This window comes from Schistocerca nitens, chromosome 1 (assembly GCF_023898315.1).
Source record: "Schistocerca nitens isolate TAMUIC-IGC-003100 chromosome 1, iqSchNite1.1, whole genome shotgun sequence".
NCBI lineage: Eukaryota > Metazoa > Arthropoda > Insecta > Orthoptera > Acrididae > Schistocerca > Schistocerca nitens.
In genome coordinates this window covers 1,152,037,711-1,152,062,609 of record NC_064614.1, presented here as the reverse complement: position 1 = coordinate 1,152,062,609, position 24,899 = coordinate 1,152,037,711, and the positions used below count along the sequence as shown (strand labels likewise).

The 24,899-nt window shown below is 43.2% G+C and overlaps 1 non-coding gene across 1 annotated transcript; it reads left to right on the top strand.

Annotated features, from left to right (window-relative positions):
• Positions 1 to 1,827: 1,827 nt before the first annotated feature.
• Trnas-uga (transfer RNA serine (anticodon UGA)) lies at positions 1,828 to 1,902 on the top strand. Its single transcript has one exon. It is a non-coding gene; the product is annotated as a tRNA-Ser (tRNA).
• Positions 1,903 to 24,899: the final 22,997 nt, after the last annotated feature.

The following is a 24,899-nucleotide window of genomic DNA, read 5'->3' as shown; positions in this document are numbered from 1 at the left end:
TTCGCCCGACGGATTGGTGTCGAGGTCCGGCGAGCCGGCCAGTCTGTGGATGGTTTTTAGGCGGTTTTCCATCTGCCTCGGCGAATGTGGGCTGGTTCCCCTTATTCCGCCTCAGCTACACTATGTCGGTTAAAATAACGTAACATAACGTACCACTAGTGCTCCGCACTCCCACCGTTCATATGAAGGTACGGTTAAGCACGTCTCCTCGTTCCGTATGTTTACCAGTACTGGTCGTCTTTGATGATAGACTTGGCCTTCCAAGGTGAAAAACGGTTAACTAAATACGAAGGGTGCTCAGTGAGTAATACAATACATCTTTTTTATCGGCCAGTTTCGGTTGAAAAAATGCGAAAATTGTTGTGGGTCATCATGGAACACTCCTGTTTCAGTCGCTACAGTTTCATGAAGTTCCGGTAGATGGCAACGCTACACGTAGCCTTCAAAATGGCGATTGCGACGGAAGTGCACTGCAAGTAGAGAGTGGTCACAGAGTTTCTTATGGCGGAAACCAGAGCGTCACAGATATACCTAGGCGGTTGCAGAATGTCTACGGATGCTCGGCAGTTAACAAAAGCACACTGAGTCGCTGGGAGAGGCGTCTGTCTTCACAAGGTCGCGCAAACGTGGACGACATTCCGCGTGCCGTTTGGACGGCTCAAATGGCTCTGAGCACTATGGGACTCAACTGCTGAGGTCATTAGTCCCCTAGAACTTAGAACTAGTTAAACCTAACTAACCTAAGGACATCACAAACATCCATGCCCGCGGCAGGATTCGAACCAGCGACCGTAGCGGTCTTGCGGTTCCAGACTGCAGCGCCTTTAACCGCACGGCCACTTCGGCCGGCCCGTTTGGACGCACGCTGTTGTAATTACTGCGATGCTCCAACGTGCGGACACTCTCACTCGAGGTGATCGACGGATCACAATCTAACACCTCGCGGCACAACTAGACGTCCCTGTTGGCAGTGCTGACGCACTCGTCCGCCAGCTGGGGTACTGCAAGATGTATGCCGACTGGGTTCCTCGCCTGTTACGAGGCTGATTGTGACAATCTTTTGTCGAACATCGTCACAGGAAATGAAACATGGGTTCATTACTTCGAACCGGAAACCAAACGGCAATCCATAGGATGGCGCCACACCACCTCTTCTGCAGAGAAGAAGTTCATACCCCCACCCTCAGCTGGTAAAGTCATGGCGACGGTCTTCTAGAATTCTGAAGGCGTAATTCTTTTTGTTGTCCTCACTCGTGATGCAACGATCAACTCAGAAGTTATTTGTGCTACCTAAGAAAACGAAGAAACGGCTTCAGCATGTTCGTCGCCACTAAAACGCAAATAAACGCCTCCTCCTCCATGCCAACACAAGGCCCTACACAAGTCTGCGCGCCCGCGAGTACTGTACAGCAATGTTATTGTCGTGAAACTTCCTGGCACATTAAAACTCTGTGCCGGACCGCGACTCGAACTCAGGACCTTTGCCTTTCGCGGGCAAGTGCTCTACCAACTTAGCTACCCAAGCACGACTCACACCCCGTCCTCACAGATTCTGCCAGTACCTCGTCTCCTACCTTCCACACTTTACAGAAGCTCTGTTGCCAACCTTGCAGAACTACTGAAAGAAACGATATTGCGGAGACATGGCTTAGCCACAGCCTATGGGATGTTTCCAGAATGAGATTTTCACCCTGCAGCGGAGTGTGCGCTGATATGAAACTTCCTGCCAGATTAAAACTGTGTGCCGGACTGAGACTCAAACTGAGTTTGGAAGGTAGGAGACGAGGTACTGGCAGAAATAAAGCTGTGACGACGGGCTGTCAGTCGTGCTTGGGTAGCTCAGTTGGTAGAGCACTTGCCCGTGAAAGGCAAAGGTCCTGAGTTCGAGTCTCGGTCCGGCAACAGTTTTAATCTGCCAGGAAGTTTCATATCAGTGCACACTCCGCTGCAAAGTGAAAATCTCATTCTGGCATGTTATTGTCGGTCTCTGCTGTGCTTTATTAGCGGCTGCGTCTACACACGCTGTCATCATTTCATCGCAGCAGAGGTAGCTTCCTTTTTGTTTTTGAGTACTTTCAGTAAATCAGCACCGGTAAACTGCTGCCGTGCTATGTTTTAGGGATTCTCATAACAGAGATTGGTCTGCTTCCGTTTATCCACCATATTTTTCAGGTCAACATTAGTAAGTCCCTGAGTGAAGGACCATAATTGTATTAGATTATTGAAGGATATTTCAATAGCCACTGGATTTCATGTAGCCAGGACATGTAGTCGTATTGGTTTAATGGCTTGATATAACACAGCCACGTGAGTATTTTTCTCCTTTGTAGTCGGTACCATTAGCAAGTTTTCTGCACTTACTGGCCTCTAACACATACTCATAAGTTGTAGATTAACCTGAAGTTGTGATGCAATAAATGAAGATTAGCAGCTAAAAGTGGACGCTACAATTTTTAGAACATTTTGCCACAAAATTTTTAAAAATATGTCTTTACTACCTATATACGAGCTTTAAAAATTGTCTACTCGAGACGACATACCTTTTCAGTGTTCTTCGGCAACACTGCGACCACACAAGTTGCTGCCACATGTACGGAAATCCACTGTTGGCCTCCACTGCTTGCGGCAATATACGATCTGAGACAAAAAGACGATGCACCTAAAGGAATTATCCGAAGAGGACGAAAATCAGTCCGGGGCGTCCGCAGCCGCGTCTTCGGCCCGGAATCTCCTTGACTGGAGTAGAGTTCGAAATGAGACCAACGAAGATGTGTGTGGAGAGCCCTGAAACAGACTGATATAACCTGACTGTCGCCCGCCATACTTAGGACTTAGAATGTGTTATGTGTTTACGCGAAACTCACAACGATGGCGAAATGGTCTAATACTGGATAGTGGAAATGACTGCTGGTCTCTTGCTTTTGTGCTCGACAAGGGAAAAAGTTAGCAAGAAAAGAGAGATCGGGCTTCGTGGATGTGCTTCTAAGCAAGCGAACTGCTTCTGAAATACTGCGAGCTGATACTAGGTATCTTACATACCTTTTCCAGAATGCGGAAACAGGTTTTGAACACACCGTTTAAAAGCAATTGTTGTGGGAATTGGCAAGACCAGAACCAATGGGGCCTTGAAAAGATACGCGTAGAGAAATTGCACTAACAATAATAATAATGTCGTTTCTCAGATTTCAGGCTTTGCATGTAGAGGGCGTAACTGGTATAAGTGCAGAGATTTTTATACGTGATATTTTAATATTTACGTTCCTTTCTCCCTGCGTCTAACAGCCTTGTCGCAAACACGTCACATAATTTACTAGGTGATGATTTCTGTATAGTCATAACTGCACCACTAAGTGGAGGGCCACGCCTGTCAGTATAGAGTAACAGTTTTGCCTCCACGTATCCACACTTCGACACCTGACGTTCATTAATGACTTGCTCTTGCCACGGAGGTACTAAGCAACCTAAAATCGTAAGACTTGCTATACCTATAATTATTTCTGTTCATCAACAGAAACCAAAACATTGTATTAAAACAAGCGTTCAGTGCATAGTGCTGTGGAATGTGGAAAAAACCGCAAATTGGCGTTCATAAGAAGAAGAACAACACCAAAAATGCAACAGGAGCGTAATATGTAAGAAACTGTCCACGCAACCTGCCATTGATGATGCCTCGCAGAAAATAAAGGCGAAACGCGTATGGCACTAAAATTGTGTTTTATTCAGTTGCTGTCAGACGGTCCATAAGTAAAAATTATCAATATACCGTAATATTACACGCAACTGCGGAAGACAGGTCTACAAAAGTTGAAAAAAAACCTATAATTATGTCTGCAAATGACGTAAATACTGATGTAATGTTGCTCAGTACATCATCCTCAGAAGAGAAATATCCGCACTTATATCTGTTACACCCTGTATTATTTTCTGCGCTCCTTAGCTTTCGTCGTAGATGTGCGCGTCATTTTTATGTAATTCTCAGCTCCTGTAGGGAACAATCAAATTAAGTGTTTCTGCCTATACACGGGAAATTTCGAACTGAACCGAAATAATATTGTTTCATGTGACTTGATACTGATCACTTTCGATGTAAGAAAGAAGAAACATGGCTTACAGGCAAGGATAAGTATTAGAATTATATTAATACCGTCAGCTGCTCATGGACGTTGATATATATCAACGGCGACGGGTGAAAATGTGTTCCCCGACCGGGATCTCCTGCTTACATGGCAGACGCTTCATCCATCTAAGCCACCGAGGGCACAGAGGACAGCGCGACTGCAGGGACTATCTCGCGCACGCCTCCCGCGAGACTCGCATTCTCACCTTGTATGTCCACACACTACATTCGTAGTGTCCCACCCCAACGCACTCGTTACTGGTGGAAGACATTCTTACCAAGCCCCGTAAGAGTTTGCGGAATATGTGTGCATCCGCACAGAAGAAGAAGGTCATGGCCGGTATTGCCAGAACATGTCGGAAAGTACAGACACCATATCCATATAAGTATATAGTTCTGGCAATACCGGCCATGACCTTCTTCTTCTGTGCGGATACACACATATTCCCCGAACTCTTACGGGGCTTGGTAAGAATGTCTTCCACCAATAATGAGTGTGTTGGGGTGGGACACTACGAATGTAGTGTGTGGACATACAAGGTGAGAATGTGAGTCTCGCGGGAGGTGTGCGCGAGATAGTCCCTGCAGTCGCACTGTCCCGGCCGGGACAGACATTTTCACCTGTCCCTGTTGATATATATCAATGCCCACGAGCAGCTGACGGTATTAATATAATTCTAATTTCGTTCTAGACGGCTGCAGGTCATCAATGGTGTCTGATCTTTCGGACATGTTCGAAAGAACAGACAACATATCTATACAAGTATAAAGGATAGGTATGGCCCGGCCATACGAAATATTCTCCATCCTTAATGGAAAACACCGACAACACTTCGGCCATGCATCGGCAACTACCTGCACTTTCTTGTTTGAAGACCAATACTGCCCCGACATTCAACAATATTGCCACACACAGCAGCCACATTGCAACAATGTTCACGGCAACACTACACAGGCCCTATATTTCCGTAAAACATGGCCCGTTTAAACGCACTATTACTCTCAGTGTTAATCTGGAAACTAAAATTGATAAAGCAATATTGTCGTGCATTGCAGCCACGTTGGAGGAACATTCATCTCAATACTATTGCGGCTCCACGTTACCAGTGAATTACCGCCCGTTTAAAGGCGCCTTTACTCACGTATTCCGGAAATTAAAGTGTTTAATAATCTCACGAAGGTTGGACCCATCTAAATCAAACTACATACTGAAGCAACCTTGCATCCAGTTGAAATTTAAATACCTAAAACAAAGACGCGCTATTACATCACAGTACATGGAATAGGTCGGTGGTAAACGGCTGGAGAACGCAAAGTAGCGGTCCCGGTAGCTGTACGGCGCCTGCTGAACAATCGGACGTCCAGCTCAACGCGTCGCAGACCCGCGTCAACGCCCGCCTGCCACAAAGCGCTCCACGCTCCGTGCTGTGCGCAGTGCGCTCTCCTCTCGGGCCGCGGCGGACAGGGGACGCCACCATCCCCCCCCCCCCCCCCAATAAGGCTGGGGATGCAGCAGCGCCACCCTGCACCCCTCACCCCTCACCCTCGGTGGTGTCGGGTTTCACCAGCTGCCGCTGCCTGCCGCCAAGCCGGCAGCAACGGGATGCGCCGCTGCAAGCGCTCCCAGCCTCACCTACAGGCCACGGGCCCCAGTTTGCTGCTGACGCACATCCAGTCCCAAGGACTGAATACAGTCCTAAAGTGTGACAAGATTCCCTGTCACATCACCCATGTCGAGGGTACTATTTAGACAAATGAATACAGGGTGTACAACTTTGAATATGAGTGACGTTTGCAGCAACCATATACACAAATTCGAAAAATATGTAAAAATCTGCTAACCGGTTGCATAGGTTTTCTATATACCTAAAATGAATATGTCAGATTAAATATCTTATCTAATAAAAGTTTACATTAATGTAAACGAGTGTAAAACAAATAGTACTTACATGAAGAACATATCGTCAAAGATGTACAGTGATTTAAGTGCTGAGTTCCTCATGTCATACATTAAATTGTAAGACATAATGTTCTTCAAAAAGTCAAACATTAAAACTTGAGTAGCACCGGTGTGGTGTGAGGAGACTGACTGTGTGGCAACTAGTCACGCTGCCAAGTAAACGTAATGTAGGGCGCGCCACAAGCGGGCCACGAGTAACGTGAGCAAAACAATTTTGTATATTACACATTTTCTGAAGTAAATCATACGTATAGGCAATATGGCTTTTAACAAAAATTAATTTTACAAATTACTGAGTAACATTTATAAATGAGCTTCAAACGGGATAAATTAGTACAAAGTTCGCTACGTTTTACGTAGCACAGTTAGAACCAGAGTTAAATACGACCGGAATTACAAACGTAATGAAGGACATCAGTTCATTATATGACACAAAATTTGAAAAGAAAGCTTGCATAACTACGGCACAGAGGTCAACTGGTGTGTTAGTAATGAGCGTAACTTAAGAGGGAAAATAATGTTTCTGAAAAGGAGGAGAACCTGGATTATAAGTATCATTTCAATGTTTGACTTTTTGAAGAACATTATGTGTTATATTTTAATGTATGACTTGAGGAACTCAGCTCTTAAATCACTGTACATCTTTGACGATATGTTCTTCATGTAAGTACTATTTGTTTTACACTCGTTTACATTAATGTAAACTTTTATTAGATAAGATATTTAATCTGACATATTCATTTTAGGTAGTTACTTTACCTTCTGATTGAGTCACCCTTAGAGGTGACGAAACCTGGTCAAGGTATATACAAAACCTATGCAACCGGTTAGCAGATTTTTACATATTTTTCGAATACAGGGTGGTAAAAAAAGTGTCAATATTTGGCGAGGTGACAGTAATTATGAAAAGAACAAAAAAAGTTCAATAAACATACATTCATTATAAATGTTAGTAGTCTGCATCATACTGGAATTACCGTGATAGCTTTATACCAGCCGGCCACTGTAGCCGAGTGGTACTAGGCGCTTCGGCCTGGAACCGCGCTGCAGCTACGGTCGCAGGTTCGAATCCTGACTCGGGCATGGATGTGTGTGATATCCTTACGTTATTTAGGTTTAAGTAGTTCTAAATCTAGTCCCATAGTGCTTAGAGCCTCTTCAATCATTTTTAGCTTTATATCCACGCATCGTCCACGTTTTATATCACATGGTGATTTAAATTGTAATTTATTTTTACGTACAGCACCTTCCCCCCTTTCACGCCCCGCCGTTCTGTGAACTAACCCCACTTTCTCTAGCGCCATCTCGCTCAGTTTTTGGATATACAGATGTTAAGTCCCATAGTGCTCAATCTCGCTCAGTTTTTGGATATACAGATGTTAAGTCCCATAGTGCTCAGAGCCATTTGAACCTTTTTTTTTTTTTTTTTTTTTTTTTTGGATACCACGGCCAATGCAGTTTTTGTCATGGCTGTCTGCATAGCTAGTTTAGTGTTCCTTATGGCCGTACCCATATCGCCTCCAGCTAATAATATCGTACCCCTTTACTATTGCTTAGACATATTCTCGCACGCTTTGCTGGGCTTGTTTTATTCTCTCCGCACCAAATGCTTGATCTTGTCTTGTTTTAGTGACACCAACTTTTTATCAATTCGAGAAAAGCTTATAGCGCATTTTTATCAATGACCGGAAGGACGGAGAAAGGCTACAGGACAGCGTAAAATGATGCCACAGACGCAATTTATGTAATAACGTAATGTACAGGATTATTGTACTCAATATAACGGTCGGCTGTGGTGGCCGAGCGGTTCTAGGCGCTTCAGGCCGGAACCACGCGGCTGCTACGGTCGCAGGTTCGAATCCTGCCTCTGGCATGGATATGTGTGATATCCTTAGTTAGTTAGGTTTAAGAAGTTCTAAGTCTAGGGGAGTGATGACCTCAGATGTTAAGTCCCATAGTGCTCAGCGCCATTTGAAATTTTCCATGTAACGATATTTACTAAGGCAGTGAGAAAAATGTAAAAGAGGCCTACTTCCTTTCTAATACCTGTTTACACCACCTGATGACGCTCCAAAACTAGTGTGAAACGGGTTGTGGTTTTAATAAAAAACTTTCTATAGCCAGATCGGTACACTTTACATTCTTACAAAAATGTGGAAATTTGGCTGCGGTTGCCCGTAGTGCAAAATAGTATATCCAAGGGTTCCGAAAGGCATATTTTCTGAGATCTCTACACTTGTCCATAGTGCCCGAAGATGTTTGGTTGTGAATATGTCGGCCTCCGTGACAGACAAGGTAAACATCGACGTAACAAATACTGTGTGGACACAGCCGTTGATTCGGTGATCTGTCAACAGGGTTGACTGCTTTACATGTCTCTCTGTGTTGCCTTACTCTAGTGTACACATCAGTCTGAGCATTGTGCAGTCTAAAAAATGGTTCAAATGGCTCTGAGCACTATGGGACTCAACATCTTAGGTCATAAGTCCCCTAGAACTTAGAACTACTTAAACCTAACTAACCTAAGGACATCACACACACCCATGCCCGAGGCAGGATTCGAACCTGCGACCGTAGTAGTCCCGCGGTTCCGGACTGCAGCGCCAGAACCACTAGACCACCGCGGCCGGCGCATTGTGCAGTCTATACGCAGTTGTGTTGTGTTATAGGTACTGTACTTCCCGGCTTGTTAATGTTTGTTATTTTGCGTTAAATTACTTTTAACGCTCGGTATGTATTGTACTGTCGTATCTACTTAAGAAAATGGCTTAACTGTTGTGTTTGCACCGCAGTGTACCGACCGGTAAGCCGTTCGACCAACTTCTCCAGCTTCTTAAGACACAGGTGACTAGTGAACAGTGTACGGACTCAGTCAGCCCGCACACCACGGATGGAGGAGCCTACATCAACATCTACGTCTATATGACAAGTATGCAAATCACACTTGGATGCCTGGCAGAGGGTTCATCGAACCACCTTGGAAAACTTGTATCTTTCCGTGCGAACTCTGATTCTTCTTATTTTATTGTGATGATCGTTTCATCTTGTATAGTTCGGCGTCAACAACATATTCTCGCATTCGAAGGAGAAATTTGGTGATTGAAATTTCGTGAGAAGATCCCGCCGCAACGGGAACGGCTTCGTTTTAACGATACCCACCCCAAATCCTCTATCATGTCCGTGACACTTTCTCCCTTATTTGTCCATAACACAAAACGTGCTGCTCTTCTTTGAACTTTCTGGACGTACTCCGTTAATCCTGTCTGGCAAGGATCTCCAAAATAGGACGGACAAGTGTAGTGTCGACAGTCTCTCTTGTAGATCTGTTCGATCTTCTAAGCGTTCTGCCAGTAAAACGCACTCTTTGGTTCGCCTTTCCACAACATTATCAATGTGCTCTTTCCAATTTAAATTGTAAATATTAGGTATTTACTTGAATTTACCCCCTTTAGAGTTGACTGATTTAACGTGATACCGAAGTTTAACGCATTCTTTTTTGCACTCATGTGAATGACCTCACACTTTTCATTATTTAGGATCAATTGCCAATTTTCGCACCATTCAGATACGATTTTTAAATCACTTTGCAATATGTTTTGATCTTCAGATCAGTTTATTAGACGCCAACCGATAACATCATCTGCAAACAACCTAATACAGCTGCTCAGATTGTCTCTCCTACATCGCCTATATATATAAGGACAAGCAGAGGATCTATAACACTACCTTGGGGAACGCCAGAAATCACTTCTGTTTTACTCGATGACTTTCAATCAGGTACTACGAACTGTGACCTCTTTGACAGGAAATCACTAATCCAGTCGCGTATCTGAGACGATAATCCATAAGCACGCAATTTGATTAAAAGCCGCTTGTGAGGTACGTTGTCAAACTTCAGGAAATCTAGAAAGACGGGATCCATTTGAAGTCTCTTGCCAACATCAGTCAAAACTTCGTGTGAGTAAAGAGGTAGTTGTATTTCAACACAACTATGTATCAATAGAACGTTCTCTTCGAGGTAGTTCTTAATGTTCCAACACAATATATGTTCCGTCTGCCCCCGGTAGCTGAGTGGTCAGCGCGACAGAATGTCAATCCTAAGAGCCCGGGTTCGATTCCCGGCTGGGTCGGAGATTTACTCCGCCCAGGAACTGGGTGTTGTGTTGTCCTAATCATCATCATTTCATCCCCATCGACGCGCAAGTCGCCGAAGTGGCGTCAAATCGAAAGGCTTGCCCCCGGCGAACGGTCTACGCGACGGGTGGAGGGAATATATGTTCTACATCTACATCTAGAAAATGTTCCAAAATACTGTTCCATATCGACGTTAGCGATATAGGCCTGTAATTTAGTTGATAACTGTTATTGCCTTTCTTGAATAATGGTTTGAGCAGTGCAAGTCTCCAGTCTTTGCGAACGGATCTTTTGTCGAGTGGGCGGTTGTATATATTGTCAAGTATGGAGCTGTTACATCAACATACTCTGAAAGGAACATAAATGGTACACTATCTCGACCGAAGGACTTGCTTTTATTAAGTGATTTAAGTTGCTTCACTACCTACATTGCACGAAATAGGTGGAACCAATGTGTGGCAACTGGCAGCAGCAGAGGTTGTGAGTCATCCCCTTGTCTTGCCGGTACTACGTGCACAATAACACGAATGAAACTACAGTACAAAACTAGTCGAATGCCATAACTAACGGCTGGCTGCCTAGTGGTCTGGCTGTGTGTACCCAAAGTACTATGCTGGAGAGAGGGAGAGAGAGAAAGACAGAGACATAAAAAATGCTGTTGATCCTGTCGACAGAATGCCAAGTCAGAGACTCAGTTCATACCCACAACCTAAAGTCGTTCGGCCTCCCCTATCAACAGAGAATTTGTGCGTATTTCGACACGTGTTTATTGGACTTGTTTTTAATGTTTCGATGAGTACTACCACTTTGAAAATGTTCAACACTTTATTAACATCCTGTACATAGCCCAGTAAATTAACTATGCGGCTGACAAGTTTTCGGGTTTCGAGCCGACCAACGCACGTGATATTTCTACGACTGGTATACTCCTCTTCCTGAGTTCTCCGACTGTTTGTTTGTTTGTGATCAGAATGCCACGTCAGTGTGTTCATCTTGTAAATCGTTCGCGTCCTAGAATATATAAGCACGTATACAACGCTGAATCATAGCATCTCAATTTCTGATACGAAATGCGAAGAAATAATTACGGGCCCACTTGTGCTGCAAGTAAATAGTTTTGAGTTTGCAGTGAACGGTTTGGAAGTTTAGGGAGGTCATAATTGGACTGAAACTGATATCGTGCATGCTGAAAAGAAGACATTATTGTTAGCTAATCTATTGGTTATGAACTGTAGATTAAAACTGAAGAAACTGCAAAAAATGGGGGAATTTAAGGAAATGGGACCTGGATAAACTGAAAGAACCAGAGGTTGTACAGAGTTTCAGGGAGAGCATAAAGGAACAATTGACAGGAATGGGGGAAAGAAATACAGTAGAAGAAGAATGGGTAGCTTTGAGGGATGAAATAGTGAAGGCAGCAGAGGATCAAGTAGGTAAAAAGACGAGGGCTAGTAGAAATCCATGGGTAACAGAAGAGATACTGAATTTAATTGATGAAAGGAGAAAATGCAAAAATGCAGTAAATGAAGCAGGCAAAAAGGAATACAAACGTCTCAAAAATGAGATCGACAGGAAGTGCAAAATGGCTAAGCAGGGATGGCTAGAGGACAAATGAAGGGATGTAGAGGCTTATCTCAGGAGGGGTAGGATAGATACTGCATACAGGAAAATTAAAGAGACCTTTGGAGAAAAGAGAACCACTTGCATGAATATCAAAAGCTCAGATGGAAACCCAGTTCTAAGCAAAGAAGGGAAAGCAGAAAGGTGGAAGGAGTATATGGACGGTCTATACAGGGGCGATGTTCTTGAGGACAATATTATGGAAATGGAAGAGGATATAGATGAAGATGAAATGGGAGATACGATACTGTGTGAAGAGTTCGACAGAGCACTGAAAGACCTAAGTCGAAACAAGGTCCCGGGAGTAGACAACATTCCATTAGAACTACTGATGGCCTTACATTCCATTAGAACTACTGATGGCCTTGGGAGAGCCAGTCCTGACAAAACTCTACCACCTGCTGAGCAAGATGTATGACACAGGCGAAATTCCCTCAGACTTCAAGAAGAATATAATACTTCCAATCCCAAAGAAAGCAGGTGTTGGCAGATGTGAAAACTACCGAACTATCAGTTTAATAAGTCACAGCTGCAAAATACTAACGCGAATTCTTGACAGACGAATGGAAAAACTGGTAGAAGCCGACCTCGGGGAAGATGAGTTTGGATTCCGTAGAAATATTGGAACACGCGAGGCAATACTGACCTTACAACTTATCTTAGAAGAAAGATTAAGGAAAGGCAAACCTACGTTTCTAGCATTTGAAGACTTAGAGAAAGCTTTTGACAATGTTGACTGGAATACTCTCTTTCAAATTCTGAATGTGGCAGGTGTGAAATACAGGGAGCGGAAGGCTATTTACAATTTGTACAGAAACCAGATGGCAGTTATAAGAGTCGAGGGACATGAAAGGGAAGCAGTGGTTGGGAAGGAAGTGAGACAGTGTTGTAGCCTCTCCACGATGTTATTCAATCTGTATATTGAGCAAGCAAAAGAAAAGTTCAGAGTAGGTATTAAAATCCATGGAGAAGAAATAAAAACTTTGAGGTTCGCCGATGACATTTTAATTCTGTCAGAGACAGCAAAGGACTTGGAAGAGCAGTTGAACGGAATGGACAGTGTCTTGAAAGGAGGGTATAAGATGAACATCAACAAAAGCAAAACGAGGATAATGGAATGTAGTCGAATTAAGTCGGGTGATGCTGAGGGAATTAGATAAGGAAATGAGACACTTAAAGTAGTAAAAGAGTTTTGCTATTTGGGGAGCAAAATAACTGATGATGGTCGAAGTAGAGAAGATATAAAATGTAGACTGGCAATGGGAAGGAAAGCGTTTCTGAAGAAGAGAAATTTGTTAACATCGAGTATAGATTTAAGTGTCAGGAAGTCGTTTCTGAAAGTATTTGTATGGAGTGTAGCCATGTATGGAAGTGAAAAAATCGTTTGGACAAGAAGTGAATAGAAGCTTTCGAAATGTGGTGCTACAGAAGAATGCTGAAGATTAGATGGGTAGATCACATAACTAATGAGGAGGTACTGAATAGAATTGGGGAGAAGAGAAGTTTGTGGCACAACTTGACTAGAAGAAGGGATCGGTTGGTAGGACATGTTCTGAGGCATCAAGGGATCACCAATTTTGTACTGGAGGGCAGCGTGGCGGGTAAAAATCGTAGAGGGAGACCAAGAGATGAATACACTAAGCAGATTCAGAAGGATGTAAGCTGCAGTAGGTACTGGGAGATGAAGAAACTTGCACAGGATAGAGTAACATGGAGAGCTGCATCAAACCAGTCTCAGGACTGAAGACCACAACAACAACAATCTATTTTAGAGAAGATTTGGAAAATGATGGAGACCAGCAATCAATTGTCGTTTTGTCTCTATCTTTATTAAAGCAAACGCAGAGTGAGTCTTGACGAACTGTGACAGGAGCCCGAACTACAGGGGTTGACGTACTAGGGCATGTATTAAAACTCTGAAATACTGCATTGCTAATGGCTAGTTGTTAACAGAAATGTGGATTTACGTAATAAAGACAGAAAATAAACGGCCACTGACAAAGTCATATCACAGTCACTGCGTGCATTCCACATTTCCAATGGAAGATTTTTTGATTAGAAAATATTTCGCCTCGTAATATTGTTATGTATGGAACATTGATGTATAGTCGCTACTTGGGCTCTCAGCAGACTGTGACTTGTTATTCTAGAGATCTACCTCCGAAGGACTTACATTTAGAAGGCTAAGCCCGTTGAAGCTGCACTTTCGGACGGTTTAGTTGAATCTTACTGTACCCCGTACAGCGAAAGAAGATCCTTGACAAGTAGCAATGCTTTCAACCGCGAAGTGCAAAAGGCTGCTTCATCACTACTTAAAAGCTACAGCTGACTAACACCGATTCGTTGTCATATAAACCTAAACAAAACTGCGTTACATGTTTGGTTATGGCAACCGCCCCAGGCCTACTTTAACTGGAGGACTTCCTTTGCCTTACGGGCTACACTCGTTTCCTCTCGGTGGTTTTCTCTGGTACCTATCTCTAACAAAAAACAAAGATCTTCTTTTTGGATCTTCTCTTTCTCCTCAGTTAATCACAGCTGGTAATAGTTACAGACTGCTGCGCGGTATCACGGATTGCTCGGTTCGAGTCCTCCCTCGGGCAAGGGTGTGTGTCTTGGCCTTAGCATTAGTTTAAGTAATGTATAAGTCTAGGGACCGATGACATCAGCAGTTAGGTCCTTTATGAATTCACACACATTTTTAGTTACAGACTGAAGACCAACACTCAGGACTTGGTCGAACGAGTGGTCTGTAATTCAGTTCTTTCTTTATTAACAATTTCTCAGGATTCATTCAGTCAACCTCAGACTTGCACTCTCTTTTTATAGAACTAGTTTTAAGCCTACATTCGATTTTATTTATTTTTTACTTTAAAAAAAATTTTTATTAAGTCCTTTTCTCACATAGTCTGTTCAAAAGTATCCGGGCACGGAATTGTTCGCTTAAGATAACGAGAGGCGGACCAACCAGTATAAAAATAGCCGGGGAGTATTGCGTTGTCATTGAGGAAGTTGTAACAGCACAATGGGTTAGTCAGCAGAGCTCAATGACTTCGAACATGTGCTAGGCATTGAATGTCACCAGAGCAACGAAGCTATCAGGGACATTTCAACCCTTCTAAAGCTACCAAAACCGACTGCTGTTGATGTGACTGTGAGGTGGAAATATGAAGTAACAACCGTAGAAAACCAAAACAAGGCAATCCTCTTGCACTGATGAATGAGGGCCTTATATTGTGGAGGGTACCTGTAATAATATCGAATGAAACAACGCAAGAAATCACTCAAGAGTTTCCAGCAGTCTAGCTTGCAAAACTAACGGGCGTAGGAAGTTAAAAGGATAAAAGAGATTGGGATACAATGGTTGCAACTCTTCATAAATCATATATATCTCTAGTCACTGCTATTCTTGACGAGATGACAAGAGCGAAGCCACTACACGATGGATGATTGCAAATGTATGATTCAGAATGTCGAGTCACGCAACACTCTGCTGCAATCCGACGGAAGGGTTTGGGTTTGACGAATGTCTGTAGAACGTCAAGTGTAGTGCCAACAGTGAAGTATGGAGGAGGTGGTGTTATGGCTCGTAGGTGTTTTTCGTGAACTGGTCTGTCGAGAGTCCCGACCTGAAAACAATGGAACACCTTTGGGATGAACTGGAAGGCTAATTTCGTTGCAGACCCCAGACTACAACATCACTACCTTATCTGATTTCGGCTCTTGAGGAAGAATAGGCTACCATTCCTCCACAGGCATTCAGACACCTCATTGAAAGTGTTGCTTGGAGGGTTCAATCCGTCATAAATGTGAAAGATTGACATATTCTGTGTTAATAACCACTAACAGATGTGCCGATACAGGCATTTAAAATTATGTTCGTTTTGAAGATTGTGTGATAAGGAGCATTCATTTAATAAGGAATTCGAGGCTTAGAAATAACTATGACATAAATATGGAAACTGTAGTAGCTAAAGGGAAACAAATAGTCGTTCAACACAACAACAAAGACAAATGGCAAGCTGCTACATTTAAACTGAGGACACTGACAGGAATGACGTGGGATAAGGGATGGTAGATGGAGGAGAAGAGGAAAGTGATGGAACACAATTAATGAAAAGAGAGGGAAAGAAAGTAACTTGAATGACGGGGAAACGAAAAGGTAAAGAAGTCTAAGTGGGGGAAGAGGTAGGCACCAGTTTTATTATTTGGGAGAGAGAATTGGCCATATGTGTGAATTTCGTTAGGGAAAGATTATGAGGATGAAGAGAAGAAGTGCTTCAGTGAGTGCAACGTGGAGTTGATTTGTGTGCAGAGTGCAAGGTAGCTGGTTCTGGAGGCGGACAACTGCAACAGAAGAATGACTCTGGGAATGTTTCTAAGTTATGGATGAACACAGCTAGGATGCTATATAAGCGAGACCTAGTGTGCTGAGGTGATGATAATTCGGTAACATGCACTTGACATCTGACGCGTGATACAGGTTGTAAGACCACTCAGAAAGTAGATGTAGCATATGGTAGTCACGTAACTTGTCTGGCTGCAAGCAACCTAACTGAAAGTATGAAGCACCGACAAGGTCAAATAGGAGAATGTTGCAGATGTGGCCTCGCAGTTATCTGCAGCACATTCCAGGTTATCTGTTACCTTAGTTAGTGTAGTGCGTGTGTTGTATCGTACTTTTGATGCTATCACGGAAATAGACTTCACTCGTCGCCGCCCTTAACTATTTGCAGTGCGCTGAGTGAAACACTATGAGAGGAGAACGAGCAGAACACTGAAACGCTGTTAACGATTAATGACAAGAACACATACTGTTCTTGACGAATAATCAACTTTGCACAAATCAGCTCATTCAGTAGATCCTGAAGTTCAGCTACAATTCCAGAAGCTAATGGTAGATGGTAAACTACCTACTTGCTTTTTCCGTAACGTGGACGACACGTTCGTCATCTGGCCACATGGTATGGAAAACTCCTTGATTTCCTTACACATCTAAACTCCATACACCCCAACATCGAATTCACTATGGAGACTGAAACGGAGGGTAAACTACCTTTCCTTGACGTCTTGGTCAAGAGAAGGCCTGACGGCACCCTAGGCCATGGGGTGTATCGGAAGACAATGCACACTGATCTGTATTTGCACGCAGACAGCTGCCACCACCCTTCACAGAGGAATGGGGTGCTTAAAACTCTAGTACATAGGGCGCGCACTATCTCTGACGCAGAGAGTCTACCCCAGGAACTGGAACATCTGAGAACCGTATTTCGAAAAAATGGGTACTCAGAGTGGCAGATTCAACGTGCTCTCCGCCCACCCACTACAGCACAACCTTTGGAGATGGATGAAATCACGACGGAGGAGGTAGGCACTGCGTTTATCCCATATACAGGCGCACTCTCTGGGAAAATCGCCCGCATTTTGAAGAAACACCGGGTCGGAACTGTGTTTTGTCCTCCGAATAAAACTCGTGCACTGGTGGGGAGCGCCAAAGATGACCTCGGTTTGGAAGGCCGGCGTGTTCCAGATTCCGTGTCAATGTGGCAAATCGTATATTGGTCAGACGATGCGTACCGTCGAGGATCGATGCCGTGAACACCAGAGGCACACTCGACTGATGTATCCGAGCAAGTCGGCGGTCGCTGAACATTGTTTGTCGGAAAATCACGCTACGGAGTATGAACGCACGAGGATTCTGGTACAGACGTCGAGATACTGGGACAGCGTTGTTAGAGAGGCCATCGAAATTCGCACCAATGACGACCTCATAAACCGTGACTGTGGCTATAATCTTAGCAAGGCTTGGGAACCAGCGATTGGGTTAATCAAGAGTAAATCGAGCAAATGTATAGTTGTGACGACCACGGCGGACAGAGCCATCACACCGACGTCATCTCAGACGCCGTCGCAATCTGTTCCACCGCGCGACCGTGGCGCGGGGCGCGGACGGCGGAGTGAGCGCGCCGCGGGCGGAGGGTATTTAAATCGGCCGACGCCGCGACCGAACCCAGTTCCCCCTGACCAGCCACAGTGTACGGATCTCCGTGCCAGCACGTTCACAGGAGCTCAGTCCGTCAGTTCACCTGATGATGGCGACATGTATGATCGCCGAAATATTGCGCCCGTTGGACACTGTAGACCGGCAGTACACCCGTGGATATTTTGATTATCAAATACGCCGGGAGAAACTCAAGAATCAGATGGTAAACTGTTTATGTCCTACTAGAATGATCACTGAAGTCGGACTGGTGTGGACTTGATGTAAGCAGACGATGACGACGCTAAGCACACAAATAGAAGGCGGTCTCCTCGGTAGTCGAGCTGACTTGGAACTGCCCGCTCTGCCGTGGCGCCGGCGCGTATCACTTCTCTGGGTGGAGCCATCGCTGCGACTTCTTGGTGCCGCAGTCGCTGGGCTACACGCCGTCTCCGGAGTGGGTAGACGACCTACCGACACCCGTGGTGCTGCCTGGTGGTGCGTGCTGTGCTTACGACACCGCAGTTTGTGCTGTGGTGCTTACGAAAACCGAACTGAAATATTGTTGTTTAAATTGAATTAACGTGTCTGTTGAAATGGAAATGAGCGTTTGGCGTCATTGGCCGGGAGTCCGGTAGCCTTGGTGCATGTCTTATTACATTCGACACCACATTGGGCGACCTGCGTGCCGGATGGGGATGGAATGATGATGGAGACAACACAACACCCCGTCCCTGAGCGGAGAAAGTCTCCGCCCCAGCCGGGTATCGAACCCGGGCCCGTAGGACGGCAATCCGTCACGGTGACCACTCAGCTATCTGGGCGGACAGCGTGTCTGTTGATTCTGAGCTGCATATGCAGAGTCAGAGTATTGTCCGCATCAGACAACCGTGTGTATTCAGTATTTGAGTCTTGTGAGAAAAACGACGACTTCGGATGTGTGCTGCCCTCTTCTGGTCCCTTTAACACACAGGGACAAAAAAACAGGCGCAATTTAAACAGGGAATGCATTACTGTGAGGCAGACAAAACAGACTAGTTTCTTGTTATTTGCAGGAGACAGAAAATAAAAAGGCAAGCTTACAGTTGCTACTGATTTACTTTTATGTCAATATGCTATTAAAACCAAGAAATCATTATATTGTTGTATGGTTATGCTTGCTAAACAGCTTAAAATGCAGAACTTTAGTGTGTAACAGTAGATTAGGATAATGTGCATTGAAAGAGAAAAGGTGCGCACTGCCATGAAAAAGAAATTGAACTGAATAATAAAGTAAAGGAACAACAAACTAGGTTGAAGAACAACGACGAAAGTGGTGAACACGGGCGCTTTGTTCAAATGTGCGTGAATTCCTAAGGGACCAAACTGCTGAGGTCATCGGCCCCTAGACTTGCATCTATTTAGACTAACTTACGGTAAGAACAACACACACCCACGCCCCGCACAATCCGTGACCTGGCGCCTCTAATCGCGCGGCCACTTTACTGAACAGCCAAACAAAATGGAAATTAAAATGAGAAGTAAGGAGGAAACACCAGAATTATCGGATGTTTCCGGCATTTATGATGAAGTCGATGACAGTGACTACGATAACCATTTTACCGGCATACGAAATTACTACATACACGTAAACAATCTAATGAGTTATGTTGCATTTGTGGACAAGTAAGTAACGAGAAGTAGTTATGGTGCGAGCATGTTGGATGCCACGTTTCGTGTATCGAAGAACACGCCCCAAAAACAATGTGATGACTGTTTATTCAAGGAATGACGTTCCAAAAATTGTTGAAATGTGAATGAGTATACATCCCAGATTACTGTTTAAAAACATTTCTAAGTTATAATTACATAACAGAAGCTAGCAGATAATTTAAGTGGCTATTACTTTCACTTATGAATATTTTACACAAGCTTCACTTCTCAAACGCACACTTACCAACCACTGTAGTTAATTACACTATGGGCTAGTGATCTGTCCGCATCATTGTGGTATTTGCAGTTGAACTTCATCATTCTGCTTTTTATTTTAATATGATTTATGTAGTGTCGGCAGACTTGCCAACACTACGCACACTAATTGAAAGAGGCGGCCAAGATGCACGCGCTAACTCACGAAGGATGGAGTGAGGTCTGAAACAGAATACGTAATGAATGCTATAAAGAAAAGTACGTAGCTTCTTGAATACTTAACTTTTAATCCATCCTTTGTATACATCGTTCTTGATGAGCCATCTAGAGATTGTGGCGATACAAGTGAGACTCTTTAGATACATGCAATGTTATAAATGGCGCTTTGCTAGGTCGTAGACATGGACTTAGCTGAAGGCTATTCTAACTGTATCTCGGCAAATGAGAGAAAGGCTTCGTCAGTGTATTCGCTAGCAACGTCGTCGTACAACTGGGGCGAGTGCTAGTAAGTCTCTCGAGACCTGCCGTGTGGTGGCGCTCGGTCTGCGATCACTGTCAGTGGCGACACGCGGGTCCGACATGTACTAATGGACCGCGGCCGATTTAAAGCTACCACCTAGCAAGTGTGGTGTCTGGCGGTGACACCACAATTTAGAGTTATAGAAGTAGAGAAGCTTCAACAGTCCGACATCAAGCTGGTTTTAGGTTACTTATAATGAATGTGTCAAAATAATAGTTTTTTCTTCAGCATGCACTCTTCTTCAGCTTCACCTTACAAAGATATCCGCAACATTCTCGGCCATGGTAATACTGCTAACTTTGTTATTTATCGCTTCAGAACGGATTCCCATTAGTACTTTAACTCGTTGCGGATTGTTTCATTCGACCTTATTCTCTCCGGATCTTCCACAGCTATGAACGCTATACAAACGTACAGAAATATTTTCATGTCACTGGCATAAAGTCGAACAAAACACCCGAGAGCGATAGCACATTAATCAGTTATCGCTTGAAGGTTATGTTTTTTATCTCCGACGCAAACAGAGAGGTGTTATAAGTTTAACGTACATATCTGTGGATCTGTCTCTGGCATCGTAGCTCCCAGACGAAAGCTATTTTAATGCAGCTTTTTTACTTGAAAGCTGGTGTAATCATGGTAGTCCTTAGCTATGTTGTATGAAAGTCTGTTGAACAGTTTAAATTCATTAGTTAAATTAAATACAAATGTTTTCCGACAGCGCGCTGTCTTGGTATACGCTACGTAATACATAAGAGCTACATCAAGTTACGTAGTACTAGATTTTAGAGCTCAAAAAGCTCAAAATAAAAGTCTGTGGCAACATTTTTATCTTTTACGGTTGAACAGCAATGATGACTTTTGTCTTTTGAAGTCGCCAGTTTCAGAACCTACAAAGCAGAAAAAGGGTGATTGTGACTCAACTGTAAAAGATAACCCAGTGCTCTTGCTGACTTTTTTGTAGGTCTTTTTGAGGTCTATAATTCAGTACTAAATCATTTTACTCTAATGGGTTAGACAACCTATTGCAAGAGAGCGCAATAGCAGCCCACTTTTCTCGAGCTGATTTAGAAAGAAGTGGTTCAGATGTCTCTAAGCACTATGGGACTTAACATCTGAGGTCATCACTCCCCTAGACTTAGAACTATTTAAACCTAACCAACCTAAGGACATCACCCACACATCCATGCCCGAGGCAGTATTCGAACCTGTGACAGTAGCAGCAAGGTGGTTGCGGACTGAAGCGCCTAGAACCACTCGGCCACAGCGGCCGGCCGAGCTGATTTAGAATTATCGTCACTACTTACTGCTTGTGTTACCAATATTAGCTAAGAGTATACTACAGCATAGTCAATTAATATATATGTGAATCAAAAAAGAAACACTTAAATCGCACAAGTGAACAAAATATCAAAGAAAGGATAATAATTTCAGGTTGAAACTCAAAACCGCTCTTGCTATATTGCATTGCCAAAATCTTGCAACTCTAACAATATTTATGAAAATACATCTATTGTCAGAATACGCAGATTTCCGTGAAGCTGTGTGAACTCGCGAATAGAGAGTCGACCGTACCGTGTTACTAGAAAAATATAAAGTTTAAAAAAAATGAAATAAAACTTAAATTAAAAATTTAAAAAACGACACAAACACCCTCTAAAAAGTAGAAAAAATTTACGTATTGCCCCATTAAGTTTAACATAAATAGTAATATTTGGAGCAAGCGTCGTCGAGTCGGGGGACCGCTGAGTGAACAAAATATAAGCAGAATACACCTAAAAATAGTAAAGTTTGAAGTTTAAATACAAGTAAGATACCTTCGCAACTTAGGTAAATATCAAAACAACAATATCTAATTCTAGGGTGTGAGTCGTAATTAATTTACTCCGAAAAATCCACGATCCAGACAAAATCGTCAACGAATAGTAAACGGTTGTGAAAACACACTTGACCTCTTAGCAACAAATGATCCTGAGCTAATAACGAGAATCAAAACCGATTCAGGGATTAGTGAACACAAGGCTGTCGTAGCAATATTGAATATTGTAATCCCCAAATCCTCGAAATATAAGCGAAAAATACACTTATTCAAAAAAGCAGATAAAAATTCAATTGGCGCCTTCCTGAGAGACAATCTCCACTCATTCCAAATTAATAATATAAGTGTAGACTAGATGTGGCTTAAAGTCAAAGAAATAGTAGCGGCAGCAATTGAGAAATTTGTACCAAATAAATTAACAAACGACGGAGCTGATCCTCCTTGGTACACAAAATGGGTTAGAACACTGTTGCAGAAACAACGAAACAAACAAGCCAAATTTAAACAGACTCAAAATCCCCAAGATTGGCTGACTTTTACAGAAGCACGAAATTTAGCGCGGACTTCAATGCGAGATGCCTATAACAGTTTCCACAACGAAACTTTGTCTCGAAACCTCGCAGAAAATATAAAGAGATTCTGGTCGTATGTGAAGTACGTTAGCGGCAAGAAACATCAATGCCTTCTCTGCGCGATAGCAATGGATATACTATCGAAGACAGTTCTGCCAAAGCAGAGTTACTAAACACAGCCTTCCGAAATGCCTTCACAAAAGAAGAAGAAGTAAATATTCCAGAATTCGAATCGAGAACAGCTGCCAACATGAGTAACGTAGAAGTAAATGTCCTCGGAGCAGTGAATCAACTTAAATCACTTAATAAAAGCAAGTCTTCTGGTCCAGACTGTATACCAGTTAGGTTCCTTTCGGAGTATGCCGATGCATTAGCTCCATACTTAACAATCATATACAACCGTTCGCTCGACGAAAGATCCGTACCCAAAGACTGGAAAGTTACACAGGTCACACCAATATTCAAGAAAGGTAGTAGGAGTAATCCACTAAATTACAGGCCCATATCGTTAACGTCGATATGCAGCACGATTTTAGATCATATATTGTGTTGAACGTAATGAATTACCTCGAAGAAAACGGTCTATTGACACACAGTCAACATGGGTTTAGAAAACATCGTTCCTGTGAAACACAACTAGCTCTTATTCACATGAAGTGCCGAGTGCTATTGACAAAGGATTTCAGATCGATTCCATACTTCTGGATTTCCGGAAGGCTTTTGATAGTGTACCACACAAGCGGCTCGTAGTGAAATTGCGTGCTTATGGAATAACGTCCCAGTTATGTGATTGGATCTGTGATTTCCTGTCAGAGAGGTCACAGTTCTTGTAATCGACGGAAAGTCATCCAGTAAAAGAGAAGTGATTTCTGGCGCTCCCCAAGGTAATGTTATAGGCCCTTTGCTGTTCCTTATCTATATAAACGGTTTGTGATACAATCTGAACAGCTGTCTTCGGTTGTTTGCAGATGAAGCTGTCGTTTATCGACTAATAAAGTCATCAGAAGATCAAAACAAACTGCAAAACGATTTAGAAGAAATGTCGAAATGGTGCGAAAAGCGGCAGTTGATCTTAAATAACGGAAAGTGTGAGGTCATACACATGAGTGTTAAAAAGAACGAATTAAACTTCGGTTACACGATAAATCAGTCTAATCTAAAAGCCGTAAATTCAACTAAATACCTAGGAATTGCAATTACGAACAATTTAAACTGGAAGGAACACATAGAAAATGTTGTGGGGAAGGCTAACCAAAGACTGCGTTTCATTGGCAGGACACTTAGAAAATGTAGCAGACGTACTAAGGAGACTGCCTACACTACGCTTGTCCGTCCTCTTTTAGAATACTGTTGCGCGGTGTGGGATCCTTACCAGATAGGACTGACAGAGTACATCGAAAAAGTTCAAAGAAAGGCAGCACGTTTTGTATTATCGCGAAATATGGGAGAGAGTGTCACAGAAATGATACAGGATTTGGGATGGACATCATTAAAAGAAAGGTGTTTTTCGTTGCGACTGAATCTTTTCAGGAAATTCTAATCACCAACTTACTCCTCGGAATGTGAAAATATTTTGTTGACACCGACTTACATAGGGAGGAACGATCGCAAAGATAAAATAAGGGAAATCAGAGCTCGTACGGAAAGATATAGGTGTTCATTCTTCCCGCGCGCTATACGAAATTGGAATAATAGAGAATTGTGAAGGTGGTTCGATGAACCCTCTGCCAGGCACTTAAATGTGATTTGCAGAGTATCCATGTAGATGTAGATGTAGATGTAGATTCCTACCCTCACCCGATTGCCCGTTCTGGTCGCCTCACTTGGTCGTGCCCCGTGTGAGTTGGTAGGATATCATCAAACTACTCTGGCATATTGACCTCGTAAGATAGATATAATGCTTGAAACTAAGGTCGTGCATGACTATGTAAAAATATGATAAAAATGAACAAGTAACTAGATTCTTTAATATTGTTAGAGTAATTAAAGCGGATTGGTTTTCATATTTTATGTACAGGGTGACAATTATTGAACTATTTTAAATATAATCGTCATAACTCCAGAAGGTTTGCGTTAGAACGTTCAAACTGGACAGTCGGCCGGGGGGTCATGACCGGAATTACCATGCGCTGTAAGGGTTGGTTTACCGACGAAGCTCATTTTCATTATGATGGGTTGGTCAATAAGTAAAACTGATGCGTTTGCGGGACTGAGAATCCGTATTTCGCGATTGAGAAGTCTCCTCACCCTTAACGGGTGGCAGTGTGGTGTG